The sequence below is a fragment of the Venturia canescens genome, chromosome 1, assembly GCF_019457755.1.
Source record: "Venturia canescens isolate UGA chromosome 1, ASM1945775v1, whole genome shotgun sequence".
In the NCBI taxonomy this organism is placed as follows: Eukaryota; Metazoa; Arthropoda; class Insecta; order Hymenoptera; family Ichneumonidae; genus Venturia; species Venturia canescens.
Genome location: NC_057421.1, coordinates 12464188 through 12477868, shown reverse-complemented (window position 1 = coordinate 12477868; position 13681 = coordinate 12464188). Strand labels below are relative to the sequence as shown.

General features: G+C 39.7%; 1 protein-coding gene across 8 annotated transcripts in view; it reads right to left on the bottom strand.

Moving 5' to 3' along the window:
• The window catches only part of Fas1 (fasciclin 1), a 253351-nt gene that overhangs the window by 161746 nt on the left and 77924 nt on the right, over positions 1-13681 (bottom strand). The gene's annotated exons all lie outside the window — the stretch shown is intronic.

Here is a 13681-nt window from a genome sequence, read left to right as displayed (position 1 = left end):
GAATGTTGTTACTCGGAGGCTCGGTGACATTCACTACATCCGAAATCTATAAATTCTCTTGACTAACGATAATCGCTGATACAAGATGATCGCTGCTGTAAGTATGTTAAGATTCCTGTACTGCGTATAAACTGAATGACGAGACTGTATGCGAACGTAAATTATGATGATTATCGTCGTGTCGATTGAATGCAAAAAAACAAGGTAATTATGTAGTTTGATTACTTTTCCGAAAATCAACGAAAGAAATTTTTTTTTAGCATGGACGGCTTCGATTAGTTACCATTGATGATATTTCGTCGGGGGAGGCTAACATTTTCCATAAAAACCATGTGTTTGAGGTTTTGAAGTTATTGGAAAAATATGGTATATTTGAATATTTTTGAGTTCACAACACGACAGAGCGCGCGGGCGCACACACACACACACACACACACACACATCAAAGGTATTTTAAACCCGCCCAGCAATACCACACAAGCATCAAAAATGCTCTGAATACACCTAACGATTTCGCATAAACATCGCATATGTGTATCCGGAACAACTTTTGATGTGTGTGCGAAATCGTCGTATTGGTTCAGAAAACTTTCGATGTGTGGGTGTGGTTTCGCTGGGCGGGTTTAGAGTAACTTTGGTGTGTGTGTGTGTGTGTGTGTGTGTGTGTGTGTGTGTGTGTGTGTGTGTGTGTGTGTGTGTGTGTGTGTGCGCGTGTGTGTGTGTCCACCTGTCCTAATGTGAACTCCTAAATAGCCTGATATACGCCAAATCCCCGCATTTTTCCAACAACTTCAAAACTCCATAACTCATGGTTTTTATGGAAAATGTTAGCCTCCCCCGACGAAATATCACTTACTATAGTCCAATCGATAACTTGGAGAAGAAGAAAAAAAAATTCCATTCATTTTCGGAAAAGTAATCAAACTACATAATTACCAAAAACAATTTGACATTTGAATTATTTTCGAGCAATTTTTTACGATCGAAAAATTAAATCGATAGAAAAAATACAATTTGACAATTCATTGGGGAGAAGTAGATGGAAAAGAATTTTACGTTAATTGTTCAGGAATTTAATAATAAGTGTTAATATACTTGTTTCTCAAACGGTTTAATTAAAATGCTTCCATACGGAAATGGTAGGTTTTATGAAGCAGTATATGCAAAAGATTGATGCCTCATAGGGGCATCGTCACAAACGTTGCCTCTATGAGAACCACCAATTTGTTGTTGTTTTTTAGTTTCCTCCAACCACTTCAGAAAAAGAATGACACTCGATATTTCATTCGCCCAACACGTACGAATGTCACTCGTATTACAACGGAAAAACTACAAAGTACAAACGCAGATTCTCGACGGTGAATTCCACCTCGGTGTGCTTCGCCACTCCCGAGTGATGGAGAACCCAGTTAACCTGACGAATTCGCAGTCCTGGTGATATCTGCGAGGAAATCGCACCGGTGTATAAGCCATTTTTTATTCTCGGTTGGGTTCTACATCACCAAAGCTCTCGTACGTTGGAAAATCGTCAGGTACTACACTCGAAGAAAATGTATTTTTATTCTCGAAATTTAGAGTACGAACCTCTGATTTTTTTCTCAACACCTTCGAATTGTTTTCTTTTGAAAGTTTCTCAGATTTCAAGCTTTTTTCGAGAAAATTCTCTCCTCTCCGGTTTTCATCAAGGAATTCTGATTTCCACGGGATAGTGAGAAAATTACTTGTAGCTATATACAACCGAAGATTTAAGGATAGAAAGTGCGATAAGAGAGATTGAAACCGAAACAGACTCGGAGAAAAAAGGAAAACTATGGTAGAAGCCAGAGAAAAAGAAGAAGAGAGAGGGCGCGAGAAGAAAGAAAGACGCAAAATGTGTTAAGGGATGAGAGGGTTTGAAAATTGGTCGTCGCCGCACAAAGAATCGACGATAAATTTCTCATTAAACACCCTCTACGCCGGACTTCCGCCGGCTATTCGATTGGAGAGCCCAAGCGGGACAGATTGAGCGAGACTGATAGAGATAGCATGATGTAGGCAGTGATGCTCAGAGCACGAACGTTATAGGGTGGTGTATCGTCAGTGGGAAAAAGCGGGCGTAAGGGGACGAGAAATAATCAGGTGGTGGAGGGTGAAGCGCGGACCGTGTGGTTCGCTTGAGTGGGCACGTGAAAAATTACTTTTTTTCCATGGCCGTAGTTGCGGAGTACGTGTGACTACTCTTTGAGCCCCCCTTAGATCGTTTTTTTATTTCTTCATGCGTTATTTTTGTATCTCAGAAAAATAATTACACGTGAGAACTTTTACTCATTTCTGAAATAATGAATTACGATTGACGTTTTTTTCGCCCCTTTGATCCGTAGAGCTTCTCGAAATTACAGAAAAACACTTTGACCGGATTAGCTCGTTCCCAGTTTAATTTAAAATTGTAGCAATGATGTTTGAAAATAACCAACTCGAAGTTTCAAGGCGTTACAGCTTCGTTGCAAGTAAATGAACTCAGCCATTTTAGCCCCTAGCGATAAAGACAAAGTGGGTAACAATGGTCGTCACAAACGAATAAAACTAATTATAAAGTACACAGTGACGTGACGTAACACCCGAGAGTGCACGTAAGGAGTGCACGAAAGGAGAAAGTGCATCGTCGAGCAAATTAGACTGTCTTGAGGGCAACAAAATAGCGAGAATATTCGAGAAAGTGACGGCGCATGCGAGGTTATTATACTCTATGTACGGCGAGTACATGCGGGGAGGTGTAAGAGAAAGACTGCATCCACCAGTCGAGCTGGAAGGAAACTGCACCTCTTTGACTTTGATGAATTCGTCTTACGAAGTACATCAAGTTTGGGTATATCACTGCCAAAGACTTGGTGTGCGCGTGGGTCAGGAAGAGCTGGAAATGGAGGTTGAACGTTTTCCAAGAATCTCTTGTACATCCTCATTAATATACAAAGGTGAAACTATCGCTGATATTCAAAAGGGCACAAACGAAATTTCTGGGCGCGTTATCCCAGTCGGCCCGGGTCCTTTGCTTAACGAGATCATAGCGAGCTACTCAGACACAGGTATGGCAAGAGAGTTACACAAGCCGGAAATACTTCTGCAGCACCAAAATTGGATGGTGTTTATCTTTCTCGGGATGTTTTTGAAAAATCCTGGCAAAACTAAGACGCGTGTAAGATGATTACTCGAGTGAGAGCGCGCTGAGGGGTAACGTGGAACCGTTTCTTACGGATGGGATTCTCCACGCAAGTTCCTCACACATATTGCGTTGAGTGGGAGAACGAAGAAGTTCGTAATCGAGCTGCTTCAACGGTAAGCAGAGAACTCAAGCTTTCGTTGAATTTGACCAAACTTTCCTCTTACAAATTCATCGACTCACTTTTGTACGCGAATGTACAAAGTGTGTCTTATACTGAATGTTTAATGTCTAGGAGTTGATATACCGTTGAAGGGAATTCAGTCTCGATACAGAGTTTCAAGTAGTCCAGTACTTGGTTCTTCATGCATTTGTACTAGGCATTATATGCGTCCTGGTTTCCGATGAAATAGTGTCCTACTTGCCAAACTCGTTGCTACAGCATCGTTGATATTTGTAACTGCCTCACTTTATAAATTGGCAGTCTCATGAATATTTAGAGTTGGGAAGAAACGATAGGTTCGAAATGAAAGTTTAGCAAATATGATTTATACGAGTGTTCCGAATCGGCTGATTCCATCGAAAATTTTCTGTCAACCCTGTTGAACGATCACTCCCAACGATTCATTAATGATTTATGTAATCCTCAGTGCAGAACGCGAATAGCATATGCTGGGCTCGATCGAATGGCCTCGTTTGGTACTGCGGATTATTGACCGTTACACAAAATAGTGTAATTATACAGAGCCCGAATGAATCGATAGACCAAGAAGCAATGGATTCAATAAATCGTAATTCCAAGCTGAATCGCCACAGATATTTATAGTTTGGAGCTCGGAGAGCAAAGATCCGATCATGCTACATTTCCACGGGATCGAAATTTAACCGCAAAGCCAATTCGGCGAGAATAATGTACTCTTCGAGGCTTTCGTTGCGTGCGCCCATGAGAATAAGTAGCATTTCGTGCGAGAAAAAGGGAAAAACGGGAGAGGGAGAAAGCAGGGAAAAGGGGTGAGTCAACGACAAGAACATCGTGACGGGTCGCAGTCACGCGAAAATCTCAATCATTGGCATTAAGTATATATGAAACGCCACCGCAAAACGGCTAGACGGAGGGTGAAACTTTTTTCTCATTATTCCACTCGAATAAAAGACGATTGTTGTTTAAATAAATGGAACGATACTTTCCGTTATCATTCGTGGTATTCCGTACTTTTCTCCACATTGACTAATAGCGCTCGACATGAATACTGAGAACACAAAATGTACAGAACATTTTGTCGTTCTTTCGAGAAGCCTCGAGCTGCCTTCTTCCTATTTAATTCAGGGCTGAACTATACTCTTTTTATCTCTCAGTAAAACCAACTCCAAGTAAAAAAATATACTAAAATTGAAAGTAAAGATGAAAAATTCCGAGATAATAAGCAATCTGTGACAAGATGAATGGTGGATACTAACGAATGAAAAACCAAAGCTGAGGAGCTAGAATATGCAAACATCTTCGTGGTTCAGCATTGGAGTACAATAATACTAAAATTAAAATCTCCGAATATATGCCAACCTACGGGAAATAAAATGAAAGCGGGGAAGCGAAGATATTCAGCAAAATTTAACCAACAGGATTGCTGTTGACTGTACACTAGAAAAAAAAATCCATAATTTTCTCAAAATCAATGTCGAAGTAGATGAGTAAATACAGAGATCCAGAGCAAAGGTTGCTGCGCTAGAATTCCCAAGGGGAAAACCTTGAGTATGAAATCGGAAGAAGATGAATTTACGTGTTCAAGTTTGCGTGTCACGAGCAATCTTCGAGTTGGACCAGCTACCTACACGGATTTATGAATTTCGAAGTGGGAACGTCTACATCTGTATGTGTGGATGTTGGATCCCTGGCGCGCTATTTATTTAGTCCTCTCTACGTGAATCTCAGTGAATGGATGGTAAAAGTAAGGTGGAAGTAAACTCGAGTTCACGTGTGTGTTTTCCAGCAAATGTAAGCCATGTCTCTTCTTATGAAGCTCAAGTTCAGGGCGACTGAAGTCTGAATTAAAGCACAAAAATCCCGGGTGGCCGGAAGAAAAAAATGGTTACATGGCGCAGATCAACGAATAATGGTTTTACGATGTCGAGGAATGACGGAACAGAGAGCAGATGTGAGGTAAATGTTACAGAACGCGGACACAAACAATACCCAAGGACCGAAAGAGCTATTTACGAAAAAATGATCGAGTGAAAACATTTATTTCCATCGTAAAAGATGAATTTTTTATTCGAATTCAAAGATTTTATAAGAGAAAAAAATCTCAGTCCATCGTGAAAATGAACAAAACCAAGAGGCTTCGGAAAACATCGAAGCTGATTCGGATCGTTTTTTGTTTTGCTTTTTTTCTCCATTATGGGCCCTTATCAAGACGTTTTGTTTCGAGACGTTTCGTTTCTCTCGGATATTCCCACTGGGAGAATATACAATAAAAAGAGTGAGAGCCATGCCCGGCAATGCCAATTCTTGACTCGATTCACAACGTCAGCGCGTACGTTTCTTCCTTGCCGCATAAGAGACACACGTTAAGAAGCAACGTGCCTCGCGAGTCTCATTCAATTTTCTTTGTTGCCAAGTTCATGGTCTCAACGTCGTCCAAGTTTCGCCAACCTGGTGAGGATTCCTTATCCTAAGCATGTTAATAGCCGATGGGTATGCTAACCACGTAGCAAGGATGAAGAGACGGTGGAAAGTGTGAGTACTGATACCTGGGCTGGCTTGTTCCCTTAGACATTGCACACGCCAAATAGTTTCTATCTAATGTTTAAGTATATGTATGTATAGATTCGGTACACATCTATACTAAGTCCATAGGTAGAGGCTATGAATCTTTGTGCATTTCAGCCCCACGTTAACGCTGACTTGATCGCAAATTGAACCTCTAAATACCAGGGTCCTTGGATTGAGTGACTATTTGATCAATCTCTGGTAGATTTGAAAATAGCTTTACTCTAGGATCGCAAATACTCGTCGACAAATTGGCCTTCGTTTATTTGTTTATCTCTTAGACCCTATAAACATCATTGCTGAATTATCGATGGCTCGAAAAACTGCAAACTTCCTTGTCCAATGAAATTGGAGCTTTATCCGCAATTCTTTTAAAATTCGTTCGGGTTTTGGGACTCTTGCTTTTCTTACATTTCAATGCAGATACTTTGATATTATTGACTGTGTACAACCCGCGAATCCTATGAATTTTATTGCGATTTTTTCATAATCCGTTAATGCACGTAACGCTGATTTACAGACCCGTATGAATTCTGAATGCACGAATCTCCTGCACTTCAACGCATTAAATATGAGAATCCCGGAGAACAGAGGTTTGGTTTACAAACTCCTCGGTAGTGACTATGAATAGACGACGAGTTTAATGTTATACCAACGATCTACGTACCAAAAGACCGGGCTTCTCTCGCTTTCTCTCCTTCAGTCTACATATTCCTCTCTTTGGGTTTCGTATTACATGCAAGATGTCGAGAGTTTAGCAAAGAGTTTGCATATGAAGAAGCAGGGGTAACGCGGTGAAGAGGCACGAGAAGCAAGTACCTTGAACCTTTACGACGGATTTACACGTCGGTATATTACATGTCATATAGATGAACGGTGAACTGCGCGTTTCACTGACAGAAAAATCAAGTCAGGTTTTCGTCAATGTTAGCGAGTTTTAAAAAAACGCTTCTAAAGAAGAAAAATATTACTTCAACGTGCGGTAAATAGAAAATTTCGAAATTTTTTCGGATTTTTATATAAGTACATATGCAAGGAAAATATACGAAAAAGGACAAAATTTGGAATTTTTTTTTGCGATTTCTACATTGTACGGAGCTGAGAAACCTCGACAATCAGACTTGGTGCATAAACCATGTACAAATGAATATCTCTCACATTGAAAAAATGTTTTTGTACTCTTGAAATATCCTTGAAACTATACCGAAAAATTCGCTATGGTGAGTTATTTCCGTTTATTCTAAAAACATTCCCGAAAACAATCGATTTTTTTTTTTTACTTTTTAAAGCAGGGCTCCCCCTTAATACGCTAATCGGAATGGTGACCGTCAAATACGGATAAACACACTCTATAAAAGGTTCGGTAATATAAAAAAGAAAGCTTCCTCCTTGGGAACTAAATTTTCTTTAAATTTCAAAGATACTTGCGAGTTTTTAATTGTAATATTGAATTGAAACATGCTTCGTAAGTTTTGTCCTTTCGCGTCACCCTTTCATCGCGCTTCGGATCGTGTGCATATAATATTGTAGATTGTTGAGGCTCGCGAAATGCAAGAAGAAAATAGAAGAGTTACATGACAACGTCAGATCGTAGAAAAATAATGGAAAATACTTTTATTGGACTATGCAGCGCAGAGAGATAGGAAGATGGAATGAGATAAAGAAAAAGAATAGCGCTTGCAACCACTTGCTTAAAGCAAGAGAAAGGCCGAACGTCCTCTTCTTTGTATCTCGCTTAGAGCCATACGAAGCGATGTTTTTCCAACTTTTTACGAGGACACTTTAAGAGGACCGCGAACGGATTCGCAGAAAACCGGTGGCCCGTGGAATATAATAAGAAAGGAGTAGAGTGCATCTCTATGCCGCTTCAAGCTGTCAGAACGAAAGCTATTTCGTATATACGGTGAAAGCAAAGTGCTCAAGGAAATAGAAGAATCCAACGGAAGTAGACGTGAATCAAAGCGAAAAAATATCAAGAATTTTATTAAACTTGTTCTGTATCTATTCCGAAAAAGCGTCGATAGAATTTATTGGTTATTTTCTAAACTTAATTCCTTCAATTATTCATTTGCATTTCCAATTAGTGTTGTTTTTACAATTAGCAATAAAACTACAAGACCAATGTGAATTTCTATTTTTTCGATAATTTTCTAACATTCAGCTCTAAACGTGTTTTGCATCTTGAATTTTTTCATTTGTTTTTCAAGAACTGGAAATCTTCGAGCTTCCTTCATTCTCGACGCACGTCCGACAGCCCGATGTCTGACTAATTACGGTCGACACTACTTGCCGAGAGTTCTCGCGTATATTCTCCGCCTTCTCGGTACGGGTCGATCCTGTACAAACTACTTGGGTCTTACTGTTTCCTACTCACTTTCTCTCTCTTGACGCGGCTCATTCCCGCCGTTCTCGACTCTCCGTCTCCCGGTTCGTATACCGGCGCATTCAAGCAGTACATTGCCCGCAAGTTTTTGCGAGTAATCAAGGCTAAAAAAGCAGCTCTGAGATTTTCTTGCGATCGTTTCATCGGATGTGAGTTCAGAATGAAATCAAGCTGGTGGTTAAGCTCGACTGACTGAGACTCCTAATCGAGATGGACAATTTTGCTAGCGATGCTACAATATGAGAAAGGTGAAAATATGAGAAAACGAATAAGCAAAAGAGCTTGAAAAATGTATATTTTTAACTACGTTTCAAGCCAAAATAATTTGAAAGTGATAAAAGAAAAAAGATTGGAAATGAGAAAAAATGGAAGAAAATTTATTAAACTCATTATACATTCAATAAATTCATTATTATTTTATTCTACTAACTGCCTCGGAAGCTAAGAAAAAGTGAAGGTTTCCCGAGCGGTGATCCGGTTCTCAGTTATCGTGTAATTGAAATACAACAAAAGCTTGAAAATTGAAGAAAAAAATGAAGAATATGTTGATGCGATTGAATTCTCTTTCTCTCTAATAATAAAGATTTTGCAGCAAATTGAATATTTCATTATCAGAGGGTAAACATGAACAGTGGACGGTAGATTAACATCGGTTTCCGGGTGCCGTAATTTACTTCGTGAATAATATGTACGCGAATCGATTCGACGTAGGGTTCAGAACTATCCATTTTCCATAGAAATTAAACCACCGATAAACGTAGAAGCACGAGCGATACACTGCACGTAGTTTGCGCTTACATCTTGTCGGAAAATTTAATTTTCCCGTTGCAGTATTACGTGAGTGGGAAAGAGAGGGCAAGAGAGAGAAAGAGCAGAGAAGGAAAAGAGAAAGAGAGAGAGCGAGAGAAGACCGCGTCGCTTATGCACGTGGGCCATCGCTCCATGCAGAATTTTCATTAAGCGAGAGTCGTGACCGGTGCGAGCCAGTAGGGGACCAGGCCCATCCCTTGGCGAGCTCAAAATGAGAATTACATTGCTGTTAATTCACTGATTCTAATTGGTCGCTGCGAACCAATTTTATTCCGAGCGAAACGTTTTTTTTTTTCATCGCACTGCCTACTGCGTTGCTAGGACTTCGAATCTGAATCTGTACATATATTCCACAGTGTCCGAACGCCCACTAGGGTAATATATCAGTCCGTTTTCGTAAAATAGAATTATTTATAACCCGAAAGAATGAACTGAAAAATTTATGAATTTATTGTTAACTCCAAATTCCCCCTAGTCCCCATATTTGTGTCAAATGAATTGGAACAGTAAAAGACTTCCATCGCGTAAAAAAAATATTGTTTTTTTACCCAACACGTAACATCGACGGAATTGGAAACTGTTTTGCTCTTCCTGGAACACTGTAAATAAAAGCAAAAACGTGTTGACCACGTGCTCTAATTTTTCCACTCACCATACCATTAATCAATGTCCTTAATGAATTTCAATGCGGAAAATATTTATTAAAGAGCAACTCATCTTTCCTCATGAAGTAATATTGGATGTAAATTCACTTTCGGTTCGCCATGGTGAGTAATTACATCTCACTTTCTCGAGTTTGTTTTTTTTCTTCATTCCCCTTTGGATATATAAATTTCCTCCGACATGAGCTCGATCGATCACCAAGATCGAACACTAATGGCCTGCATCTCAACGCGATGCTTGCTAGAGCGCAAATAAAATGTTTTCAACCTCTCCATCCCTCGCGTGCCTTCTCGAACCGGCAAGTTGGTAGTCGACGTATCGACACGACACACCGTCTATCTCCTCCTCCCTGGCTTTGTACAACTTTCCTTTTCTTTTCTTTTTCTTCTTTTTTTTTCTTCCATTCCCTTTTCACGTTGACGAGATAGTCGACGACACATTTTCAAGTTTATCGAAACGGTCTCGAAGCGTGACTTAAACCTCGACCCTTCCATTATTTATTCATTTTTCCTACAGTTCCCTGAGGTACAGTGCAATAACGCGAGCAATGATTTCAACTCTTCTGCCACATTATGCACAAGGGTACTGATCATGATCCCTGAGCGTTGATTCTTTTTGAAAAAATTTCATGTCAGAAGGCTTCACTCGAAGGCTGGAAAATAACCCGTTTATTTGTTAAGGTATTCCTTTCACGAACCCGAATATTCTACGAATAACTCATTTTAAATTACGGCAAAGTAAAAGTTCATGCAAATAAATTGGTGATAATTATAGGCCAGGTTATCGAACATTTAATAAAGAATGAAAACTTCAAATATCGTAAAATTCAATAATTCATATAATAAATAATTCTTAATTCATGATCCAAACTGTCTCACAGATAGAAAAAAATGTTGAACAAAGAAGTTGGAAAAATGGCAGAAGCAGAAGCTTTTCCTATATGACCGCGACTCCTCAGAGGTTAGGAATCAGTCCAAATTTCGAGTGCCCCAAATTGCACCACCCAAAAATACGCTCATGCCAAAGGAATACCTTAAGGTCTCCGTTATTCAGAGCATACATTTTTTGCAGTCCGACAAACCGGTTCGTATAATATTCGAAACTAATCGCGACGTGATCTTTGAATGTGTACTTGATCATGCCAACGATGTCCTTCGCATATTGCAAATGTAACTATCGCGCCGGTTGAGTTAAAGTGGTTTGCAAGAGGTGTCATAACCCTTGTGCGCGCGGATATAACGTCACAGTACAGGGACTTGAATACTCGGTACAATATTACCAGTGCAATCATCCATAAACAGCGTGTATATCACGTTGAAGGAAGTTGCAATTGTCTGTTCACTCTCCATGCCAGCGCAAAATTGATGATTAACTCTTCGACATTCTCGTTTCGTCAGACGAACTTCAGTTAAGAATCAAGCATATAAACAGACTAAAATTTATTCCTTTGTGTCCTCGAAAAACCGAAGCTCGAATTGGCTTCGATTCTTTCAATATTAATTTCAAGTTTCTTAGGGATTGAACAAAAAGTATGCGAGTGAGTTTCACAGATTGGACATTCCCTTGATCAACTTTTATAAATAACTGTTCATCTCTTTCTTTATGAAAGTTAGAAAAATAACTAGGGCGAATCGTCCCTACTCCGGGGTGCGATGAAAAAGGGTCGAGACAAGAGAAAGTCGGGGATGCAGAAATGCCGCAGAGCAATGGGAATATATAAAGTGAAATGCGTGTAAGCAAACTGTGCTCATTTTCAGTGTACATATGAAACGAGGCAATGTAGGCTTCTTCTCCAGCTAATTTTCAGCAATCAGGCTCACCATTGTGAGATAGTCCTCGTGTCAGTTTGCCTCGTGTATTATTCCTCTCAGAGTTCTATAAGCGTTACAGCGTGCCAGGGATACATACACGTATAAATGCAGCTACACGTGCCCGCACTCTTAATGCCACATGCTCCATTCATCAGGCATGTATTCTCGAGGATCGAGGCGAGAATCGTTTTCTCGTGTATTCTCGATTTAACGAGCATGCTCTTATTTCCTGCGTGCTATAGATTCGTTATTTTTTTTTCTCCGAACGTGCCCAAGGGTTGTGAAACCTCAAGCCGAACGGTGATCAGACGAATTATTGATTTTTCTCAAATGATCTATTTTCGGTGGAAGGAAATGAAAATTTCTGAATTCAGATGAGGCGAGAAGGGGCCTAACGGATTGGGGGGAAATCGTTCGCGTCAGTTTCTCAAAAATGACATTGACCTATTGAAGATGAGAGTGGAATTGATTGAGAATTCGTTGAGAAATTTAGAAAGGAACACGAATTCGTAGATTCCACTCTCACAATTATTTCCTTCGCATTGCAGTATCAGTGATCCGTAAGATGCCAAGCATAAAGAGGAGAAAAATAGCTGGATCGGTGAAAAAAAAAGTTGGTCCATCGCTTTTGTAAGCGAGCTTTTTGGGATAAAGGATGGAGCACAGAAGCAGACGGAGGCAAATGAAATGAAAAAACTTGATGCCCCCATCTGTTGGGCGGTCACGTTGTTTCTTCATCACTTTTGCCATCCTTCTTCACGACTTCCGTCATTTATAAATATTTCTTTTACCTATTTTTCTTTTTCACCAAACCGGAATTCCCGTTCATTCGAACGACAGTCCGAGATTTATCGAGAGGTAATCAAAGCTTCAAAAACTTCGTAAAATATTGTGCGAAACAGCACCGAATAAAATTGTGAACATAACAAATGAAAATATAAGTCGGCAATAAAATATTGCCTGAGTCTTCAATTTACTTCCAAATTTTATTTTTCCCCATTCAACTAGTTTTTCGTTGAATTTTTTCAACCATCAGATTAGAAAAATCGTTTTCACTCGTATTCCGTATTTTTATGTGTATATCAACTCACTCAATTGATGCTCTTTTGACCTCAAACCGCTGAACACTGAATCAGATTCGTAATCGTGACCTAAATGAACTTTACGATGCAATCACATACCTGCAACATAAAGAAAATGAAACGTGAGGGTTTGCACAGAGAGAAGAAAAACTTGTAGGTAAGTGGTGGAAGTCAAAGTACGTGCAGACTCGCTATATTGCGCTTTGCACTGTTACGAGTCTAGAAAACGACGCCAGACGTAATAAAATGTTGTGTAACGTTTCTCGGTGCATAGAAGTTGTCTGAGAAGATGCATCGTATATTTAATGCATGCAGCGGATAAGTAAAATAAAGACTGTAATATTTTCACGCGTGTCAAGTCATGACGCTGAAGTTTGCAACGTCCAACGAAATGATCTAAAAAAACCCTCCAATAACTCCACAGTAATTCTGCCATTTCGTTTCCTGCTAAATTTGCAATTCGTGGTTTTTCAACCTGCATCGATACTTCGTGAGATAAAAAATTGGTGAATAACAAATGTTTTTTTCGTTCATTTCGTTGGACTCCAACGCTGCAAACTTCAGCGTCGTTGTCAACTCAGCATTTCACATCTCGGCATCTCTTAGTTTGGGAAAAGTTCTCACAGCGTCCAACATAGCTCTGAATGTAGCATAAAATAATAAAATTTTGAAGTTTAAAAAAGGAAATGATGGCACGAAATAATCGAATTTCTATCTTCCCCTTCCCCCTTCCTCATTTTTCTCTCATTATTTTCTAGCAAACCCAACGAGAGAACGAATTGGGTAAATAAATATCAGTACGTGATTTTTTTATCTTCTTCTCGGGTCTCCGGCGTTCTTCGTGGCGCGAAGAGACCTTTGTAATTCCAAGAGTGCTAGCGAAAGCCTCGGAAATAGTTCAGCTTCTCGTTATACTTTTTTCGATCTAAGAGACTTCGAGTTAACGAATAACGGCAGGCAATAGGCACGATGTATTTAAAGATAAAGGAAAAGCGTTATCCTCCGGTGTCTACGGGCGATCAAAACGAA